Genomic DNA, 20,735 nt, shown 5'->3' with positions numbered 1-20,735 from the left:
CGTTTAGTTATTTGAAGAAATGAGAGTTATCCTATCTCCCTTATCAAGTTTTGTAAACAAAAGAGCTAATGAAGTGGCAGGAAGACTCTGCTATGTTCAGGTGCTGGTTGTCAAGGCAACCCGGAGCCAGCCCAGTGGTCAGAACAGGGGGTAGGAAGCCTCGAGATGGAACTACGTTCAAATCCTGGCATTTCCTCCCCCAGCTATGTGACTGGGCAGATCGTTTCAATTCCCAAGCCCTGATTCCTCATCTGCTTAAGCGGCTGACTTCTTTGCTTACAGGTGTGGCGAGGCCCCCATCATGGGACACAGGAAAGAGGCTTATCCCAATGTCTGGGACATAAGAGATGCTCAGTGAGCACCTGCTTCCTTCTGACTTCTGTGGCACCTTGTTTGGGGTTACGGCTGCAGGAACCATTCCCGATAGTGCCCTGGGAGCATGAGCCAGGGAACCTCACCTCCTCCGCACTTGCATTGCCCAGGAATCTTGGGAGTCACACCAGCACCAGCAGGAAGGAGGTCGGGGTGATGAGTGGAGCTTGACTTAGAAGCCCCCACCTCACAGCTCCCTCAGAAAGAATGCTCTGCATGACTGCACCTTTTATCTTGATTTTTTTGAGAGGGGGTAAAAAATAAAGGCAAGAACTTCAAGGTCAGGTTCACTTCCCTGCAGGCTCCTCCTGGGCCCAAGTAAAATTTCAAGAATGCAGCCTCTGGGCCCAGTTTACATTCCCACCCTCTCTGGTATCCAGGATACCAGAGGGACCTGTCGCATTCCATCCCACCAATCAGCCCCCTCAGTCCCATCCTGCTGGGGGCAGGGCCCGCCGCGGGTTCTTGGGAGAAGCATCACAGCCTTGTTAGCAGAAGGGTCATCCATCCATTCATTTGTGTAACATAGATGTTCAGAGCTTACTGGAGCCAGGCACAGGGGATACAGTTTTATGGAAAACAGACCAAATCCCTGGTCCTGGGGAGCTTTCAGGGCAGTGAAGAAGACAGCCCGAAATAAGGAGAGCAATGCAATGAAGCGGCCACACACAGAGGCACGAGACTGTGTACAGGGGGTCTGACCTACTCAGCAATGTTAGAGGAGGCTTCCAGTTGAGCTCAGGGCTGAAGGGTGAGTAGGTGTAAACAAGTGGAGAGAGGAGGGAAGAACATTTCACGTAGAGGGACGAGCGTTTGCAAAGGCTCTGTAATGCCTCTGCAGACCTATCACCAGAGTAGGGAAGGTGGAGGGTGGGGGACAGGATGGGGCTTGAGAAGCAAAATCAGGGTTGTACTTGGGTGAACGTTCCAGGGGCCCTGTTAGAGCATCAGAATGTTTCATGTAAGGGGATGGCATGGATCAGGCTGCCTAAGAAACTTTGGAATAAGATCATCTTGGAGACTGGAATGGGAGGGGAGGGTAAGATGAAAAGACAGGACACAAGTTAGGGAATTTTAGGAGCATGTCCAAGTCCCCAGAATGATAGACCTGGGCAACTGGGCTGAACGGCAGGGGGAAGGGGGGGGGGGGGCGGGGAATATGATGCAGGTGGAGGTTGATTTGGCTGTCTTCTTTCCAGATGTCCGCCTCCTTCTGGAAGGCCCTGGCAGCCACCCCAGCACTGAGCTCAGTGTTTCTGGACTGACATTGCCTCAGAGGAGCCTCTCTGTGTTGCAGAGGTGCAGTCCACCATTAGTAACCTGATAAAATGCCACCTGCCCTCACATCAAGATTGCTATAAGGAGGGGTGCCTGGGTGGCTCAGTCATTAAGCCTCTGCCTTCAGCTCAGGTCATGATCCCAAGGTCCTGAGATCGAGCTCCACATCGGGCTCTCTGCTCAGCGGGGAGCCCGCTTCTCCCTCTCCCACTCCCCCTGCTTCTGTTTCCCCTCTCACTGTGTCTCTGTCAAATAAATAAATAAAATCTTAAAAAAAAAAAAAAAGATAACTACACGGAGAAGCCATCTTTCCCGTGGTGAGGCTCACATCACCACTGCCACATTATCAGACTTAGAGGCTCTGAAGCGATGGTCAAGGATTGTAATGACATATGCATTTTTCAGGCACCTCTGCTGCAAAATGGACACCCCCTCCAGTTCTAGAAGGAGGGGGGGTCCTTTAGATGTTTGACATTATACCCAAGAGACATGCTCGAAAACACGAGGAAAGAAGGGAGACAGGGAGGGAAGAGGGCAGGAACATAGCTAAATGGCTGGCGAGTAGTTTCTTTGAACACCCAAGAGCCTCATGGAGTTCTTGGTCTCCATGTTGGAGATGCTGGCTGCCTTTCGGCCTGGGGAGAGGGATAACCAAACCTGGCTACATCTGGGGTCCCACTCTTGAGATCTCGAACTCTGGAGGCCCAAGACAGGGTTGATACTAAAGGTTTCTTCACTTCTTTAAAGGAAAAAAAAATTAGAGAAAATAACAATGAAAAAGAAAAACGAGAAACACAAAAGCTCCACAAACACAGGCAACAGAAACCTTTTCCCTCCTCACGCACAGACATGAGCCCCTCAAGGAAGACGAAAGTTAAGGTTTCCTGTGTGTCCTTCCAGAAACATCTTCCCAGTCATACCAGCATGGGTCTGTACCCAGCACATGCACACACACGTGTGTGTACATGTAGGCTGATCGTACATGCTCATACTCCACAAAACTGAGAACGCAAGCCTCAGTGACATAACCGTGTTCTTACTTATGAAACGAAGAAAGAAAAACATGCCAATAAACTATAGACCCGTGCTTTCTTTACCTTAGAATATTTACTTTACATATATTGAAAAAGCTTTCACTTGGACTTATGTAGACATGTAATTACACAGCTCCTTTCCATATATGGAAAAAAAAAAGAAGCAAAATAAATGAGCTCAGGTTTTGATAAGACGGAACCCCTTCTCAGCGTTGCGTCATAGACACCTGTGCGCTGCTCACACTGGCGCTCTTTGTGCCGCTGGGAGCTGGGGCAGCACCTGCTCTGATAACGTCTCTGTGGTTTCCTTCCAAGCTCCTGAAAACTACTTTGAGTTCGGATCCTGATCTCTACTTGATTTTACCCAAAAATGCCAAAGAAAGGTTTTCTGATGAAAGAACAAAGGTGTGTCCACAGTCGTCCTTAAGCGGTCTGTGGCCAGAGCTCAGCGGGAGGGACAGCAGCACCGGCTGCGTTAGCGGGAACACAAGCGTCTGAGTGGGTTGTGGGCAAGGACCCGGGCCAAAAGCATTTCTGAGATGCAGCCCTGATGTGAAGATGTTAACACACAGAACGAAACAAAACAAAACAAAAGCCCACAAGTTAATCTTAAAACGGATGAATTATACTACAGGACATACATAATCTCCCTCACCTGACCCTCAGTTGACTTGGGGTTGCACACTCAAGTCACAACGCCAGCCAGGCAGGACACTGAGTGAGGTGAGAAAAGTGGGGCTGTATGAACACAAAGTGGTTCTAAAGCTGTGATTCCCCAGGGGTGGTCCTGGAGCAGCAGCTACTTAAATGTTTCCATGGAGTAGAGAATTCCTTCAACCCCCTCCATAAGATTAACACATACGGATGTATACATATTTTGAACCCCATTCTTTAAATACAGAATATACTATTCTGATTGCTATTTGTTTAATTATGTATTTTGGGGTTCTCTCCCTATCGGCACCTGAAGCTCGAGCTCATGCTTGTTAATTACTATGCAGCACTCCACTGCATGGATGGCCCTTAACTTCCCTCTGCTGCTCCCAGCCTCATAGTCAGGCTGTTTTCTGGTTTTGCTGCTCATATTCAAGGTTATGTGAGGAAGTGGCAAGGTTGCAGGCTGAAGCATGACCCTGAGTGTGGGAGTGGGGGTAGTCTGGTGACCCCAAACCTGGGAAGGGCTGTGTAAGTCACCCACAAGGGACTGTCTTGAGGTCAGTTTGGGGCTCTGGGAAGGCAGGAAGGGATTGGTTGTGGAATATTCTGACCACACCAGAGATTCAGCAGCTTGAGCGGTGAGGATGGTGAAGAGGGCCCAGCTCTTTCCACCTCTTCCTCTTCCTAATCTGCAGAGCCCTGTATCTCCTAAACCCAGCCACGGTCTGCCCACAGTCCCAGACTCCCTCAGGGCATGCCGCTCAATGTTCTAGGTCCCCTTCTCCTGCCCGGCCAGCCCCACCCGCTTCTAGATGAACAGAGATGAAAGAGCAAAGCAAAGGGGACCTCAAGGAATGAGTACCTGTGGAAGTGGAGGTATGTCTTAGTTTCTTTATCCCAGGGTCCCCTCCCACCAGATGACCTTCCTCCAGCACATTCCATATATATATGTGGGCTCTGTAGGGGTCACAGTAATGGTTACTAAACACTACGCTGAGCACACACAATCTCAAGTCAACCTCACAACTGAGAAGGTACCAACTGTTAGCTCCATTTTATTGATAGGAAAACGGAGTCTTGGAGATGGTGAATGCCTTTCCTCAAGTTACACAACACATAAGTAGTCTTCTTGGGCAGCAAATTGAAACCCAGAAGTCTTTTTAGTGGCAAGCGCAGGTCCCCAGGTCAATCCCCAAGACCCTCCTGTTCATGTCTGTGGATGTGGTGAAGGGAACCCAGGTTGGCAGGGTGGGGGGCGGGGGTGGCAGGTGAGTGGAGACTTCTTTCAGGAATCATGGGAGGAACTCAGAGTTTTACTAAAACCACAATATTTAATGAATGTTGCTTTACATCGTTTTACTTTCCCCTTTGTTTATCTCTCTACCCTTTTCTTTTCTTTTCTTTTCTTTCTTTCTTTCTTTATTAGATATTTTATTTATTTATTTGTCAGAGAGCGAGCGAGCACGAGCACAGGCAGACAGAATGGAAGGCAGAGTCAGAGGGAGAAGCAGGCTCCCTGCGGAGCAAGGAGCCCGATGTGGGACTTGATCCCAGGATGCTGGGATCATGACCTGAGCCGAAGGCAGCTGCTTAACCAACTGAGCCACCCAGGCGTCCCTTCTTTTTATTTAAAGATTTTATTTATTTATTTGAGAGAGAGACAGTGAGAGAGAACATGAGCGAGGAGGTCAGAGGGAGAAGCAGACTCCCCATGGAGCTGGGAGCCCGATGTGGGACTCGATCCCGGGACTCCAGGATCATGACCTGAGCTGAAGGCAGTCGTCCAACCAACTGAGCCACCCAGGCGCCCTCTCTACCCTTTCCTTAATTATTGTTTTGGCCTGTTCCTCCCACTTTCATTCACTGACAGCCCCCCTCCCCCAACACCCCAACAGGGGTGGAAGCAAGGCAGGTCTTCCTAAACTCTCCTCTCTTCCACTGGGCCATGGGCACAAGGTCCAGGAATTCCTACAATGTAGCAAAAAGGCAGTCTACTAATTCTAGGTTCATTAGCATGGCTCATTAATTATCAATGCTCCCCTCCCCAGCCACCCTTCTCCCCAAAAACACCCAAAACAGCAGATTAAGTTTTAACTTTTGCTGGCAGAACACCTGCTTCTGAAATTCCTCCTCCCTCCACCTCCTAGGATTTACAACACAAAAGTAAACATTTACACTGGTTAAGATTTACCAAAAGGAAGTGTGGCCTGGAATGAGTCCTTTGAAGTTCTGTCTCAAAAGAAGAAGGAGCCCTTTTTAAATATGGAAAATAAGAAACCTCAAAGCCTTCTAAGTGATATTGGACTTGGGCTTAGGGATAACTGGGCCTTCTCAATTTTTCACTTGGGCCTTAATGCCAGCATACGTTATCCTAAGTATAACTCCAAACTACAGGTCTCTGTGCTCCAGGGTAAATGAGGTTATCAGTCCATAATGCAATCAAGTGGCTTCCTGGAAACTCTAGGGTAGAACATTCTTCCCGAGATACTACCAAGGGGGTAGGAAAGGGTACCCTGAGAGGGGAGCCAAAGGGCAAGGCCGATTTTACGGGCAGGAAAGATCCTGAGGCACACCTGTTCGTCCAGACAGAGGGGATTTTCTCAATGAGGCATGTCTGTTTTACTGGAGGTGGGAGAAATGGGAGCAGCCAGCCCAGGATTCATGTTGGTGAAGCAGACCGAGTATCAGATGCCCCAGGCAAAGAGTCACCAGACAGTGAGGTCATGCAGATACCTTTGGGGAAAAGGAAATGAGACAATTCCCCATCCATACCCCAAGATTGCTGGCATAGACCAGTGGAAATGTTGGAATCAGAAAAGTAGGGATGGCTGCACCTAGATGTTTGCACCCAATCAGAACCTTCTGTTTTAGTGATAGCACCCAAGATGCAACCAACCAAGAATCCTGAGCACCCGGGGCAAGTCCCAGGCGGTGGCTGTGTGCACCAAGTGAAGGCAGAGTAGATGAAGCAAGGTTTCCTCAGGAAACAGCACCGTTAATAACTGACTTTGTCCTGGGTACCTGATGGCTGCTTTACCCAAAGAGCTCAATAGTCTTCAGCGCAGCCCAGGCATGCACGTGTTCTTATCCCCACATGCAGATGAGATCGTTGAAGCTGAGCTCACTTGGTCAAGGTTGCAAGCGGTGCCTAAGCCAACCCCCTTCTCATTGTACTACACAGCCTTCAAGTAGAAGATAGGTGTTAAATGCTGACTGTATGATACGCTAGAAGAAGCAGGGACCCTGGATTCCTCCACGGTGGGAGGCCCGGTTCAGCTCTTAGCTGAGTGACCTGAGCAAGTCCTTCAGTCCTCTGCAGGTGCTTCTGCCCCCACTGCTGTCCTCGGCCTCAGCACTTCCGTGGGTTGCGCACTGGAGGAAGGAGTCCACACCCGCCCCGCTTTGCTTCGACTTCCGGGCTGATCCAGCCAAGCATTGAGAAGTTTTGTCAGCAGGAATGCAACATACTCTGACAAGGCTTTTTTCTTGCTCCTGGATTCCCTATAAAGAAAGAAGCACGCTCCGTCCAACGTGAGCTTGTATTATCATCATCTATCCTTCCAGAGTTGGGAAAGGAGCCAATCTGATGCTATAGTATGTCATTTGACACTTGGGCTTTTGTTAGGGACCATCGACAAGCACTGGCCTTTCATCGTTCTTCAATCAAATACAGCCCCAGCAAGGCCTCATCTTTACTTGGAGAGAGAGAAAGAGAGAGAGAGAGAGAGACATCCAGAGACCCTGAGCATTTAATCTTGCTGCCTCCAGCTTCCTGGGGTCTCACAAAGCCATAATGTCACCCAGAGCAACACCGTGGCTCTGATTCTGAATTTGACCTAAGGACCAATTACAAACCTATTTCTCTGCACTCGAAAGCTCCATTTCCCAACTTGTCAACTGGGAAAGAAAGGCTTTATCACATAAGGTTGTCAGTGGAGAGCTCATGAGACCCCAGAAGGTAAAACTCTTTTAAAACCGTCTAGCATTAACTTTGTGCTGGGCCCTTTAACACACCATTTGAATAAGTTAATACTAGACACGCATGTCAGAAACAAATACAAAAATATAGGACACGGGGTGAACAAATGAACCAATGGATAAACGCAGAAGTGGAAGGAAGGAGAAGAGGAGGGAGAGGAAGAAGGACCTAGGAAGGCCGGTGGGGCCCTGAGTCAAGCTCAGAAATTGGGGGTATTGGAGAACCATGACAAGTTTCCAAGAAGAAGAGCAATTTGCTCTGGAAAGCCCGATGGAAGGAAATTCCAACAGGACTTGCAACACGCGTAGCTGGAAAATCATCTTGGGAGTCTGGCTACTCTGTTAGCCAGGGGCGATTAAGGTGGCCAATGCCAGAAATGAGACCTTAACTCAGTGGGTCACCACGGGGACACAAAGGACAAAGGATTGGCAGAGGCGTGGGGCAGACTTTAAAAGACCTCAACCACTGAAAAAAATCTTGACAGCTGATCCCTCAAAAATGCAGATTTATAAGGATAAACAATCTCAGAGGCATGTTTTTGTCACGTCAGTGTCCCGAACCACTAACTTCAATCCCTACATCCACCTCATCACCTCGAAACAAAACAGAACAGGAAGGAATCACTGCTATACCCTCATGGTCACTGGAGCATTATTTGCAAGAGCCGAAAGGCAGAAGCAACACTGGTGTCTACCAACAGATAGAGAAACAAGAGGTGGTGTATCCTTACCATGGAATATTATTCTGCCTTTAAAAAGGACATTCTGGGGCCGCCTGGGTGGCTCAGTGGGTTAAGGCCTCTGCCTTTGGCTCAGGTCGTGATCCCGGGGTCCTGGAATCAAGCCCCACATCGGGCTCCCTGCCGAGCAGAGAGCCCTCCTCCTCTCTCTCTGCCTGCCTCTCTGCCTCCTTGTGATCTCTGTCTGTCAAATAAATAAAATCTTTAAAAAAAAAAAAGGACATTCCGACATGAGCTGAGATGTGGGTGAACCTAGAGGACATGACGCTAACTGAAATAAGCCAGTCCCAGAAAGACAAGTGCCGTATAATTGCGCTTACATGGAATACCTATAGGAGTCAAATTCCTAGAAAGTAGAATGGTGGTTGCCGGGGCTGAGGGAGAGGCGGATGAGGAGTTAGAGTTAAATGGGGACAGCGTTTGGGTCTTGCAAGAAGAGAAGAGTTCTGGAGATCAATGAGGGTAATGGGTGCACGGCAATGTGAATGCGCTTGACACTACGGAACTGGACGCTTAAAAATGCTTAGGATCGTCCATTTTGTTAGATGGATTTAATAAGAATTTTTTAAAAGTTTGGAAAGGAAGGAAGCAAGTAAGCAAGCAAGCAATCGTTGCGGGAATTGTCAGAAAATGGGACAGCACGAAAACAATGCAGGTCTTTGCCAACCAGGCACACCCCAGCCGAGAACCTGCTCCTCCTCCCTCATCCAGGCAACTTTTCCTCACTGCTTTAAGATTCCCGTAACCCCTTCCCCCTCTCCTACCAGATGCTGACACAGCCCCTTGTTGCATCGGAATGGCAGGAGTCCGCCTCAGGATGGACGTGGCCACCTTATCCTGTGTCCTGGGACACCTAGAGTTCCCAGTGACCAACACTGACCATGCCCATCACTCCAAGACCCCAGCTGCCTCCAGCCTCAGGAACTACACCCCCATGAGCTGGCTGGCATTTCACGTGAGAGCGGCAGATTCCAGAAAATGCTCTGTAGCAAGAAGAGGTGGACTGCCTTGTGGGAGCTCCATATAAGGGCTCCTGTCACAGAGCCCCAGGGCCTGCCTTCTGAGAGGCACAGGAAGGACACCACTGCTCACAACGCTGAGCACAGAATGAGGCCATGGAGTCCAGCTTGCTTCTGCCCACCTCTGTCCTCATCACGGACTCAAGAAAATCAGGCCTAGAATGAGGAAGCCTTCCTCTTGCAAAAAGCTGCAAAACCAGCTCCACTGGATCCAGTCCCTCACTCATGTAGTTTGAACTCTGCTATTAGGTGTACACACATTCAGGATCTTTTTGAGGAACTGATCCATTATAAACAAGACCTCTGACTCTGTATCTGGTAATACTCTTCTTTTTGGCATATTTTGTGTTTTGTTATTATAGCCATTCATTTTCTATTGATTGGTATTTTCCCATCCTTTTTCATCCTTTTACTTTTAGCCTAGCTGTATATTTTTATTTAAAAGGAATCTCTCGGGGCGCCTGGGTGGCTCAGTGGGTTAAGCCGCTGCCTTCGGCTCAGGTCATGATCTCAGGGTCCTGGGATCGAGTCCCACATCGGGCTCTCTGCTCAGCGGGGAGCCTGCTTCCCTCTCTCTCTCTCTCTTTCTCTCTCTCTGCCAGCCTCTCTACCTACCTGTGATCTCTCTCTGTCAAATAAATAAATAAAATCTTAAAAAAAAAAAAAAAGGAATCTCTCAGAGGCAGTTTATACATTTTTGCCTTTTCCCTCCCCAACCCGACAGTATCTACCTTTTTTTTTTTTTTTTAAAGATTTTATTTATTTATTTGATAGAGATCACAAGGAGTCAAAGAGGCAGGCAGGGAGAGAAGAGGAAGCAGGCTCCCCGCTGAGCAGAGAGCCCGATGCGAGGCTTGATCCCAAGACCCTGGGATCATGACCTGAGCTGAAGGCAGAGGCTTAACCCACTGAGTCACCCAGGTGCCCCCAGTATCTACCTTTTAACTAGACTGTTAATCCATTTACTCTTAATAAATTATTAATATATCTGGATTAGAGTCTACAAACTTGCCAGTTGTTTTCTATTTGTCTTGTCTGTTTCTTTTTTTCCTACTCTAGAGAAATCATCCACAATACACTATTATGTTTGCTTTAAACAATTATCTTTTAAAGAAATGAAGAAAAACATTGAAGTCATTTATATTTCCGGGGCTCTTAATTTCCCATGGAGATCCAAGTGTCCATCTGATATCCTTTTCTTTCAGCCTGAAGAATTTCTTTTGACATTTCTTTTTGTGTAAGTCTGCTGGTGAGAATTTCTCTCGGCTTTTATCTGAAAATATCTTGATTTGACCCTCATGTTTAAAGGACTTTTTCCATTGGATATAGCATTGTAGAGTGACGGTCCCCCAACCCCCTGGCTTAGCACTGTGGAGATAGAATTCAATTTGGGGGGCTTTGTTTCTGATGAGAAGACAGTAACAGGGCTCATTGTTCTCCTGTTATATTGTGCATATTTATTTGCTACCTGATTTTAAGGGTTTTCTCTTTTTTTTTTTTTTTTTTTTTAAAGATTTTATTTATTTATTTGACAGAGAGAGATCACAAGTAGGCAGAGAGGCAGGCAGAGAGAGAGGAGGAAACAGGCTCCCTGCTGAGCAGAGAGCCCAATGCGGGACTCGATCCCAGGACCCTGAGATCATGACCTGAGCCGAAGGCAGCGGCTTAACCCACTGAGCCACCCAGGCGCCCAGGTTTTCTCTTTTTTTAAAGATTTTATTTATTTATTTGACAGACGGAGATCACAAGTAGGCAGAGAGACAAGCAGAGACGGGGGAAAGCACCCCGCTGAGCAGAGAGCCCCATGCAGGGCTCGATCCCAGGACCCTGAGATCATGACCCAAGCCGAAGGCAGAGGCTTAACCCACTGAGCCACCAGGTGCCCCAGGGTTTTCTCTTTTGTCTTTAGTTTTCAGCAATTTGATTATGATGTGTCTAGGTGGGATTCTTCCCACGATTCTCCTGTGTGGGGGACTGACCTTCAACGGTCTGTGGGTTAATTTTCATCGACCATGGAACTTTTCTGTCATTACGTCTTCCAATATATTTACTTCCTCAATTTCTGTCTCACTCTCTTTCCTTTGAAGAATCTAAATACACATTTCTTAGACTGCTGAATGTCCCACAGATTGCTGAGTTTCTGACCTTCTCTCTCTCCGCTGTTCTCTCTGGGCCCCGTTTGCATAGTGTCTATTGCCCTGACTTCATGTTCAGTGCCCCCGTTTTCCTACAACATCCAATCTACCATTCGATCCCCCTCCTGGATTTTTCACTTCAACTACTATAGTTTTCATCCAGAATTTTTATTTGGTTCCATTTCTCTACTGGTGCATTCTCCTTTGAATCCTAAACATACCTATGCTACTTTAAGGTCATTTTTCTGCTAATTCCGTTATCTGCCATCTCTGAGTTTGTCTCTGCTGTCTTTCCTCCTATGTTTAAGTACCTTTTCTAGTCTGTGCTGCACATGGGGAAGACTGAGCTGCTGAGAATCTGGATTTTGTGTTCTGTCTTTAAAAACCTTTGTTGTGGGGCGCCTGGGTGGTTCAGTCGGTTAAGCCTCTGCCTTCGGCTCGGGTCATGATCTCAAGGTCCTGGGATCGAGCCCCACATCGGGCTTTCTGCTCAGCAGGGAGCCTGCTTCCCCTCCTTCTCTCTGTCTGCCTCTCTGCCTACTTGTGATCTCTGTCAAATAAATAAATAAAATCTTTTAAAAAACAAAAACAAAAACAAAACAAAAAAAACTTTTGTTGTGGGGTGCCTGGTTGGCTCAGTCGATTACGTGTCATCTTTCAGCCTGGGTCGTGATCTCGGGGTCCTGGGATCCAGGACCTGCTCAGGGGGAAGCCTGCTTCTCTCTCTCCTCCCTGTTTGTGCTCTTTCAAAAAAAAAAAAAATCTTAAAAAAAAAAAAAAAAAGTTTTGTCATGATGGCAGTTAATTTATTGGCAGATTAACTTTATTCCCTTGAGCCTTTTTAAGCTTTGTTGGAGCCATGTGAGTATAACGATGGAAGAAACATGCTAAGAATGGTGGAGCAGAGATGCTGAAGGAACCTGGGTCCCTGGTGACCATGTGCAGCTACTGCTCCAACCCTGACTGGCCTGTCTTGTGATTTTTTTTTTTAATATGATAAAGAAGTAAAGTTAAATCTTGAAGTTAAGGGGCACCTGGGTGGCTCAGTCGTTAAGAGTCTACCTTTGGGGGCGCCTGAGTGGCTCAGTGGGTTAAGCCTCTGCCTTTGGCTCAGGTCATGATCTCAGGGTCCTGGAATTGAGCCTCGCATCGGGCTCTCTGCTCAGTGGGGAGCCTGCTTACTCTCTTCTCTCTGCCTACTTGTGATCTCTCTCTCTCTCTCTCTCTCTCTGTCAAATAAATAAATAAAATCTTAAAAAAAAAGTCTTCCTGGGCGCCTGGGTGGCTCAGTGGGCTAAGCCGCTGCCTTCGGCTCAGGTCATGATCTCAGGGTCCTGGGATCGAGTCCCGCATCGGGCTCTCTGCTCAGCGGGGAGCCTGCTTCCTCCTCTCTCTCTCTGCCTGCCTCTCTGCCTGCTTGTAATCTCTGTGTGTCAAATAAATAAATAAATCTTTAAAAAAAAAAAAAAAAAAAAAGTCTTCCTTTGGCTCAGGTCATGATCCCAGGGTCCTGGGATCAGGCTCCGTATTGGGCTCCTTGCTCAGTGGGGAGCTTCCCCCTCTCCCTCTGCTGCTCTGCCTCCTTGTGCTCTCTCACTTTCTCTGTCAAATAAATGAATAAAATCTTAAAAAAAAAATCTTGAAGCTAAACCACTGTTTTTTATACATTCTGACTTGTGCTGCCAGCAGCTAAATTGCTAAAAGTGCTGAATACCTACTAAGTAGACCAGACCAGGGGGTAGGTACTGGGGATAAAGTAATTAACAAATTAGATGGGGTTCCTGACCTGTAGCTTATCGTCTGGAGCAGAGGATGGCAAACTATCGCCTGCAGGCCAAACGCATGCCGCGCCTGCTTCTGTAAACATAGTTTTCAGTGGGACAAGCCATGCCTATTTGTCTCCATATTATCTATGACAGCCTTTGTGCTCTAAATTTGAGTGGCTAGGACAAGTGGTATCATCCACAAAACCTAAAATATTTACTATCTAGATCTTCATAGAAAGAGGTTACTGACTCATGATTAGGGTAGCAGTTCTCAAACCCGCTGGTCTTAGGTCCCCTTCACTATCTTAAAACCTGAGGACACCAAAGAGGTTCTGTTTATGTGTGTTTTCTTTATCAATATTTACCATACTAGGAATCAAAACAGAAAAAATTTGAAAATATTTATTAATTTCTTTGAAAATAAAAACAGTAATCCCATCGCATGTTAACACACACATGCTTATAATTAAATATAATTTTATATTTATAAATTTAATATAAATTTTAAAACATTTTACTGTATAACAGATTTATAATTTAAGTGCTTTTATACTTAAATGTTTTTCTAAGTTCCCTCCAAAAAAATTGGTGAGAAGAGCCACATTACTTTATATTTTTGCAAAACTTTAATGTATGGCTTAACAGACAGCTGAGTCCTAAGAGATGTATTTGCATCAGCCTGTTGCAAAACCATATATCATGTAGCCTCTAGAAACTCCACAGTCTTCTCATGATAGACACAACATAAAAAAGGCAAATGACTTCTTAGTATTATCATGACGTTTTGACTTTACAGACCCCCTCCGAGAATCTCCAGGACCGCCAGGGACCACACTTTGAGAATGGCTGTCTAGAAGAGTCCTAGGCTGACATTAAACAGAAAACACATGAGATCTAATTAGCTAATTATCATCGAACAACTGATTTAAAGGAAAAGAATACTGCTCTACGAGCGTATGTAAACACCAAACCTGGCCCCATCTGGGGAGTCAGGGAATGATTTCTTGAGGAAATGATGTTTCAAGCTGGGCTTGGAAAAGATGGTTAACCAGGTGAAGGCAGGAGAAGGGAAGCTCTCCCTTCCTTCAGTGAGTTTGCTCCTCTTGTTTGGCTAAGGAAATTGGGTTAGGCTTTAGGGAAGGATCAGGAATGAGGATGACTTTGCCAGGACATCTTCCCCTGAGGGTACCAAGTCAGAGATGTGCTCTGGGAAGCAGAGGGAAAGCTGTAACCCCAGGCTTCTCCTGGCATGCCTGGAATTTACCTCAGGGAAAGCAAACCCTGATCTCTCTGGAACGAGGCTAATGCTCTACAGATGGGGCACTATATGGAGGCTCAGACACTGAGACACAGGGGACACAGGCAATGCGGGCCTGGGAACAGTTACCCAGGCCCTATGGTCATACGGGTAGCAACCCAAACCTTAGCTGTCTTCCTTTAAGGCATTAGGAGCTATTCCTCCTCCAGATGGTTACTTGCTGTAAAGCCTACTGGTTGAGGAACCACAGCAGCTTCCTTTCCACTAGATGGCCAGGCCCAGTCCCACTTCCCTACCAATTACCAGCTCTGTAAACACTCACTCTCCAAACCAGATTCTGTCAGGTTTCAGGATGGTATCAAAGGCTGCCACGGTTCTTCTTCCCCCTGACGTGCCCACCCTTGGGATGTGAAAAGCCACCAGATTCTAGCCACCATCTCACCTCAAACACCCCTACTTGAAAAAGAGTTGGCAGAGAAGAAAACTATTCCTGGCTGATGGAAGGCAGCAGATTCAACTCTGTCCACTAAGAGTAATGACGCAAAGCCATCGGCCCATCCATAGCAAGTATTCTACAAGACATAACGGGATTAATGCCCTGAGTCTTCCCAGTAGGCTTGTGAGATCTGTTTTCATGGGATCCCATTTCACAGATGAGAAACTGAAGCACAGAGAGGTCTTGCAGTGGACCCAGGTAACAAAAGTCAGTAAGGAGTGGGACTCGCAATAAACCCAGGCTGTGTGGCTTCTAGGACTCAGCTCCTTGAACATACATTTTACTGCCTCTCTCTATTTGAAAGGACATGATGATTTTTTATTTTTTTTAAAAGATTATATTTATTTGAGAGAGAGAAAGAGAGAGCATGAGAAGCATGAGAAGGGGGAGAGTCAGAGGGAGAAGCAGACTCCCCACTAGCCTGATGCGGGGCCTTGAGCCCAGACTCTGGGATCATGAGCTGAGCTGAAGGCAGACGCTTAACCAGCTGAGCCACACAGGTGCCCTGAGGAGTTAGATTTTTTTAAGAATATCTGTGTAGATGCCCCACACTGCTTATTATCAGGGGAACGCAAATCCAAACCACGGGATGCCATTTCACACTCATTTGGATGGCTACTATACACCAACCCAGAAAATCACAAATGTGTTGGTGAAGGGGCGGGGAAAAGGGAAGGTCTGCACCCTGCTGCTGTGGGTTTAAATGGTACAGCTACTGTGGAAAAGAGTGCAGGGACTCCTCAAAAAATTCGAAGTGGAATTGCCATATGATCCAGAAATTCCACTTCTGGGAATAAAGCCAAAAGATTTAAAGGCAAGTACGGGAACAGATATTTGTACACCTGTGTCTGGAGCTTCGCTATTCATGACAGTCTAATGGGGAGGGCAACCCTGGCCCGTGAATGGGAAGTGATAAACAAAACATGGCATCTACATACAATGGAATACTAGTCAGCCTCAAAGAAGGAAAGAATTCTGCCTCATGGGACACCATGGATGAACCTGGAGGGCGTCACGCTGAATGAAACAGACCAGTCACAAGAAGACAAATACCGTGGGAGTCCATTCATATGAAGTCGCCCGAGCAGTCAAACTGGTAGAAACAGCAAGTAGAATGGTGGCCACCGTGGGCTACAGAGAGGCAAACGAGGAGCAGAGAGTTTAATGAGGCACAGTTTGGGGCGCCTGAGGGGCTCAGTGGGTTAAGCATCCTCCTTCAGCTCAGGTCATGATCCCAGGGTCCTGGGATGGAGCCCCGCATCAGGCTCTCTGCTCTGCAGGGATGCCTGTTCTCCCTCTAATTGTGTTTCCTCTCTTGTTGTGTCAGTCTTGCTGTGTTAAAAAAATACTAAATAAAATCTTAAAATTAAAAAAAAAAAAAGAGGAGTTTCAGTTTTACAAGATGGAAAGAGTTCTGGAGATGGACAGTGGTAATAGTCCCATAGCAGAGTGAATGTGCTTAACACCACAGAACTGGATGCTTACTATGGTTCACATGGTAAATCTTATGTATATTTTACCCAATCAAAAATACATGTTTTTTCTTTTTTTTAAGATTTTATTTATTTGACAGAGAAGGAGGAGGGGCAGAGGAATAAGCAGACTCTCCACTGAGCAGGGAGTCTGACGTGGGGCTTGATCCTGGGACTCCAGGATCACAACCTGAGCCGAAGGCAGATACTAAATCAACCGAGCCACCCAGGCACCCCCAAATTACATGATTTAAAAAGTAAACTAATGTTTCAAAAAGTAAACTAAAAAGTAATACATCTCCGAATGTCTATTATTATAATTACAGTAGAAATGACCCTAAATAATTTTTTTAAGTGGGCAGGGGGGCACGACGACTTTTCTGAACTTCTGATACTGAGAGGGCCCTTGCAAACAGATTAAATGCTATGGCCTTTCCCTGGTTCACATGCCAAGCCAAAAGAGGTTAGATTAGCAGGCTTACACTACTGGTTTCTAATCAGAAAGTTAAAAAAAAAAAATCCTTTGTCAAAGAGAACAAGAACAAAGGGCCAGCAGGCCCAGGGGTTATATAATTAAAGCTAAATCATGCTGTGTAGAAAGGGCTCTCCATCTCCTCATGGCCATGTCCTCCTAACACCAGGATCTTCAAGCCGTCGGAAGGCTATGGTACCATTCTGATAACACATCATTCAGTGAGGCCTGGCCCCTCACAAAGGCGGGCAGCACCCCTGCATGCAAGTTGGACGTTTAGGACACAAATTCCAGGAGTCATTAGCAATTGCATCTCAATGGTTCCCATACACTTGCCTCTCCTTCCCACGCAATCCTGCTTCTGTCTGTCTCTCTCTCCAGTGAGTAAGGACACCAGGAATACTGGAGAACAAGACTCTTTCTGAAAAGACCTCTGTGTTCAATTTTCCAAACAGCTAAGACTCTAAGAGGGCAGGAGCCAAAGAGGGAACTAGGAGAGGAGGCTGTGGCACGGAGAGGGCCCGAGTGTGAGAGCTGACGGGGGATCAGGTGCCCCGTGGGTCATCATGACCCCACCCCCTCCACAATCTCCGTCCATGCTGCCCACCAACCGCTGGGCAACACCTCCTGTCCTCACTGTCCTGCAGAGCAGGGTCTGTGGGATCTGGCTGCCCGTGGACTTTAGGAAGGAGATAGGAACTTCCTCCAGCGCCTGGATTCCAGTCGCTGCACCCTGGAGAGTGCAAGAGCTTAACTAATTCTCAAATCAGGACACATACACAAAACCCTCTGAGAAGTGGTGGAGAACTCAAAGAGTGTTAGCAATGTTACATCAGCGCGAGCCAACGACCTCCAGGAGACCATGCGGCAGTGATGAGCACTGAGTCCTGGATGGAAACCCAACCTCGCGCCAACTTGCTGTGTGACGCTGATAAATTCCCTGTATCCCTGCTCTCTCTGGGCCTCAGCAGCCTCATCCGGAAGGTGAGGACAAGCGAAATAGTGAATGCATGTACAATGGCTTGGTACACGGTGACTGTCACAACCTCTAGGAAGTTTCATCAGCATCCAGAGGGATTTTTGAACTTTATTATCTTTGAATATAAAATCCTGACCAAATAATGCACAGCACTGCCTTCCTCCTAGAAACAAATTGAGTGTAATCCGGGGAGATGAGAAAAGAAAGGGAATAGATTGAGAAATAATATCCTTATAAAAAATACACAAAAGAAACTCAGTAATTAACTATGATCTTCTAATACCTGATTCCCTCATGACATTATATAGCAAGCGCCTGAAGATTCTGACACAGCCCACATCAACGAGAACTGGACGCTTCCCTTTTACCAACTCAACTCAAGCCGCATTTGCTGAGGGCCTGCTGCATGCTGAGCCCTCAGCGGCTCAGCCCTGCCCCTCCAATTCAGCCACTCCTTTCTCTTCAAAGAACCAAGGAAGGTTCTGGCACCACTTTGGATTGAGAGCAGACTGCCCTTACCCTGCCCTCATGCATCAAGAGGTCAGCTGTCTCCTGTGCTGAGGTCCCCTGAGGTCACAGCAGTCTAGGCTAACCCCAGAGTCCCTCCAGGTGCCCCCACCTCCGTGCCCGTGCCATGCACACAGATAAGCAGGCAAGCTCAGAGGAGGGACCCTGGACTCCTACAGCAGGTTTTGTGGTACTCCAGTGAAGAGTAAGGAACTGCAGCTAGTTTTTCAGAGATGGGTGATGGGCAGCATTCTTCGACCACAGACAGCTGGCTCTCCCTTCACTGATGCGACAAAGACAGGCCATGGGATTCCCGCTGGGCCAACAGTTACCAGTTTGGCAAACAGCAATACGGAGGCTTACGCAGAAAACCACGGTAGCAAACGCTGAGAAACTTGGGGGTAAAGAACTCATGGGAGTTCCATGGCGCCAAAGCTCTATTTTTTAATGCCTCATGACAAGGCGAAGGCTTGCACATTCTAGCGGCCCTGGGTGTGGGGTTGGGCCGGGGCTGGCACACCATCCTTGAGTTTTTTTCTCCACATCAGGAGACTTCCTGAGCGGCAGACAGAGAGCTCGGCTCCCACAGGAGACGCCTCCGCCCCATACAGGTGGGCGGTGTCCGCAGACACTCAGAGCCCTGGGAGCTCTCTGGTCCAACACTGGCTCTCTGGGTCCAAAACCTGACTTAGGACTTCAGACTGACCAGAAGAGTCAGGACGTGACAGATTCTCACCAGGAAGCATCTATCATCATCATCCTTTATTCCGGGACTTTCCTGTCGCCTCTCAGGTGACTTTGGGAGTATCCATCCACTTGTTTACTGGTACAGTTGTGTGCAAGAGGCAGTGCTGGGCCCAGGCGGCTGATAGGCCACTACCCCATTCAGTGGAGAACATGGACTTGAAAAGGAGGATGGCTCCTGGTGGATGCATGGGGGAAAAGGTGCACAGCAGCTGCCCTTACGCAAGCTGGGACAAAGCAGGCTCCCTCAAGAGGAGGTCTTTAAGCCGGAGGAGGGGAGATGGGCAGCAGGGCTCAGAGGGAGAATCAGCAGGCAGGGCACACACTCGGTTCATGGAAAGCAAGGAGAGCGCTTCCTGGCGCGGGGAGGAGAGGGTTTCAAGCTTAAGGCGTGTTAGAATTGTCTGGGAGGCATATTTAAAATTAGATTCCAATAAATCAAATCCAATAAAGATGCAGCATCCTGGAAGCCCCCGCTGAGGTTCGGATTCAGTGTATTTCAGGTGGGGGCCCAGGAATCTGTTCTGTGGGCTCCTTGGGGGAGTCAAAGGCAGGAGGTCTATGGACCACAGTCTGAGAAACCCTGCTTTGAAGGAACGGGAAAAACAACAAAAAAAAGCCACTTGTGGCTTTGATGGAATATTGTTTTCCTGGAATGTTCCCAAAGGGACTTTGGACAGCTCACTAATGACTCGTTCTTCAGTCCTTTTACACAGACAGACATGACCAACGTCAAACAAACCGAAAGCGAACCCCAGCAGGGTGTGAGGAACTCCACTCACGTGGACGGCTGTCACTGTGTTCCATGGGATGACGGTGGGCCTTATCTCAGGAAGGTGTCGGGGCAAGGTCCACACTTTAGCCAAAAGGCTGTCCACAGGTGAACCAGGGCCCAGCGAGCAGTGACAGGTAAGCTTTCTGGAATCTGGCCACACCTCCTTGCCAACCTTGTGTCAGGAAAGGCAAGGCAGTCTACGGACGTCTTACAGACCTTCTCTATTGCCCGTGACTGGCTCCCTGCCCCTCCATCCTGGGTGCTCCATTGGGAGTCTGGTCTCTGTTACCCCAGTACCACCCCCTAAAGGCTCCTCCTGACTTGGACCCGGGGCTGCAGGTGAGGACTCTGGCTCCACCAGCCACTGTGGCTCCTCCACCCAGGCCATCGGCACTGTTTCTGCTGGCACCCTCATGGCACTATTTTTCCCTACCCGGAGCTAGTCCAGCCATTTATTTCACTGGCTCAAGCCCCTGCCTGGGAAGCTTATGGGGGGACCTTCCCAAGGACCCTACGCCTCCCTGTCTTGCTCTTGCTACTGTTCCCTGAGGGCTGGAACCCTGCCTTTGTGATCTCTGCCCACTGCCTGCTGGGCCACCTCCATATTATGTGTTAGAGTCAGAGGCACTACCCTCCTAAGACTTTCCACCTTCCAACAGCCCCATGTCCCCAAGGGCCATGTTCTGCCACCCTGGGGACTTCCCACACAGCCCCCTTCTGCTCTGGCCCAGCCGCTGAATACGCTAGTCTCCCGACCTGCCTTTTCTTGGCAGGGTGACCTCCTTTGAACTGACCTTCATACCCATCCAGCTTCATTCCCTTATTCCATGTGGAGCTCTGGGAGCAGGCTGAGAAACTCTTTTCCCCTGATGCTGTTTAGGACTGACTGTAATAATCCAATGTTTACTGATATTACAAATACGTGGTGTGCTCAACATCAGAGCTTAGTAAGAGGCAGTCAGCCACAGAACAAAAACAAAAAATTAAAACAAACAGAAAAACCAGGGCTGTGAAGTAGTAAGCCCTATTGAATGGTCTAGCTAGTGCTACTCG

General features: G+C 47.8%; 1 protein-coding gene across 3 annotated transcripts in view; it reads right to left on the bottom strand.

Annotated features, from left to right (window-relative positions):
• WWC1 (WW and C2 domain containing 1) overlaps positions 1-20,735 on the bottom strand; it is a 151,648-nt gene that overhangs the window by 111,402 nt on the left and 19,511 nt on the right. The gene's annotated exons all lie outside the window — the stretch shown is intronic.

This window comes from Mustela lutreola, chromosome 5 (assembly GCF_030435805.1).
Source record: "Mustela lutreola isolate mMusLut2 chromosome 5, mMusLut2.pri, whole genome shotgun sequence".
NCBI classification, from domain to species: domain Eukaryota; kingdom Metazoa; phylum Chordata; class Mammalia; order Carnivora; family Mustelidae; genus Mustela; species Mustela lutreola.
The sequence above is the reverse complement of the archived record's forward strand: the minus strand, read 5'-3'. Positions and strand labels throughout refer to the sequence as shown.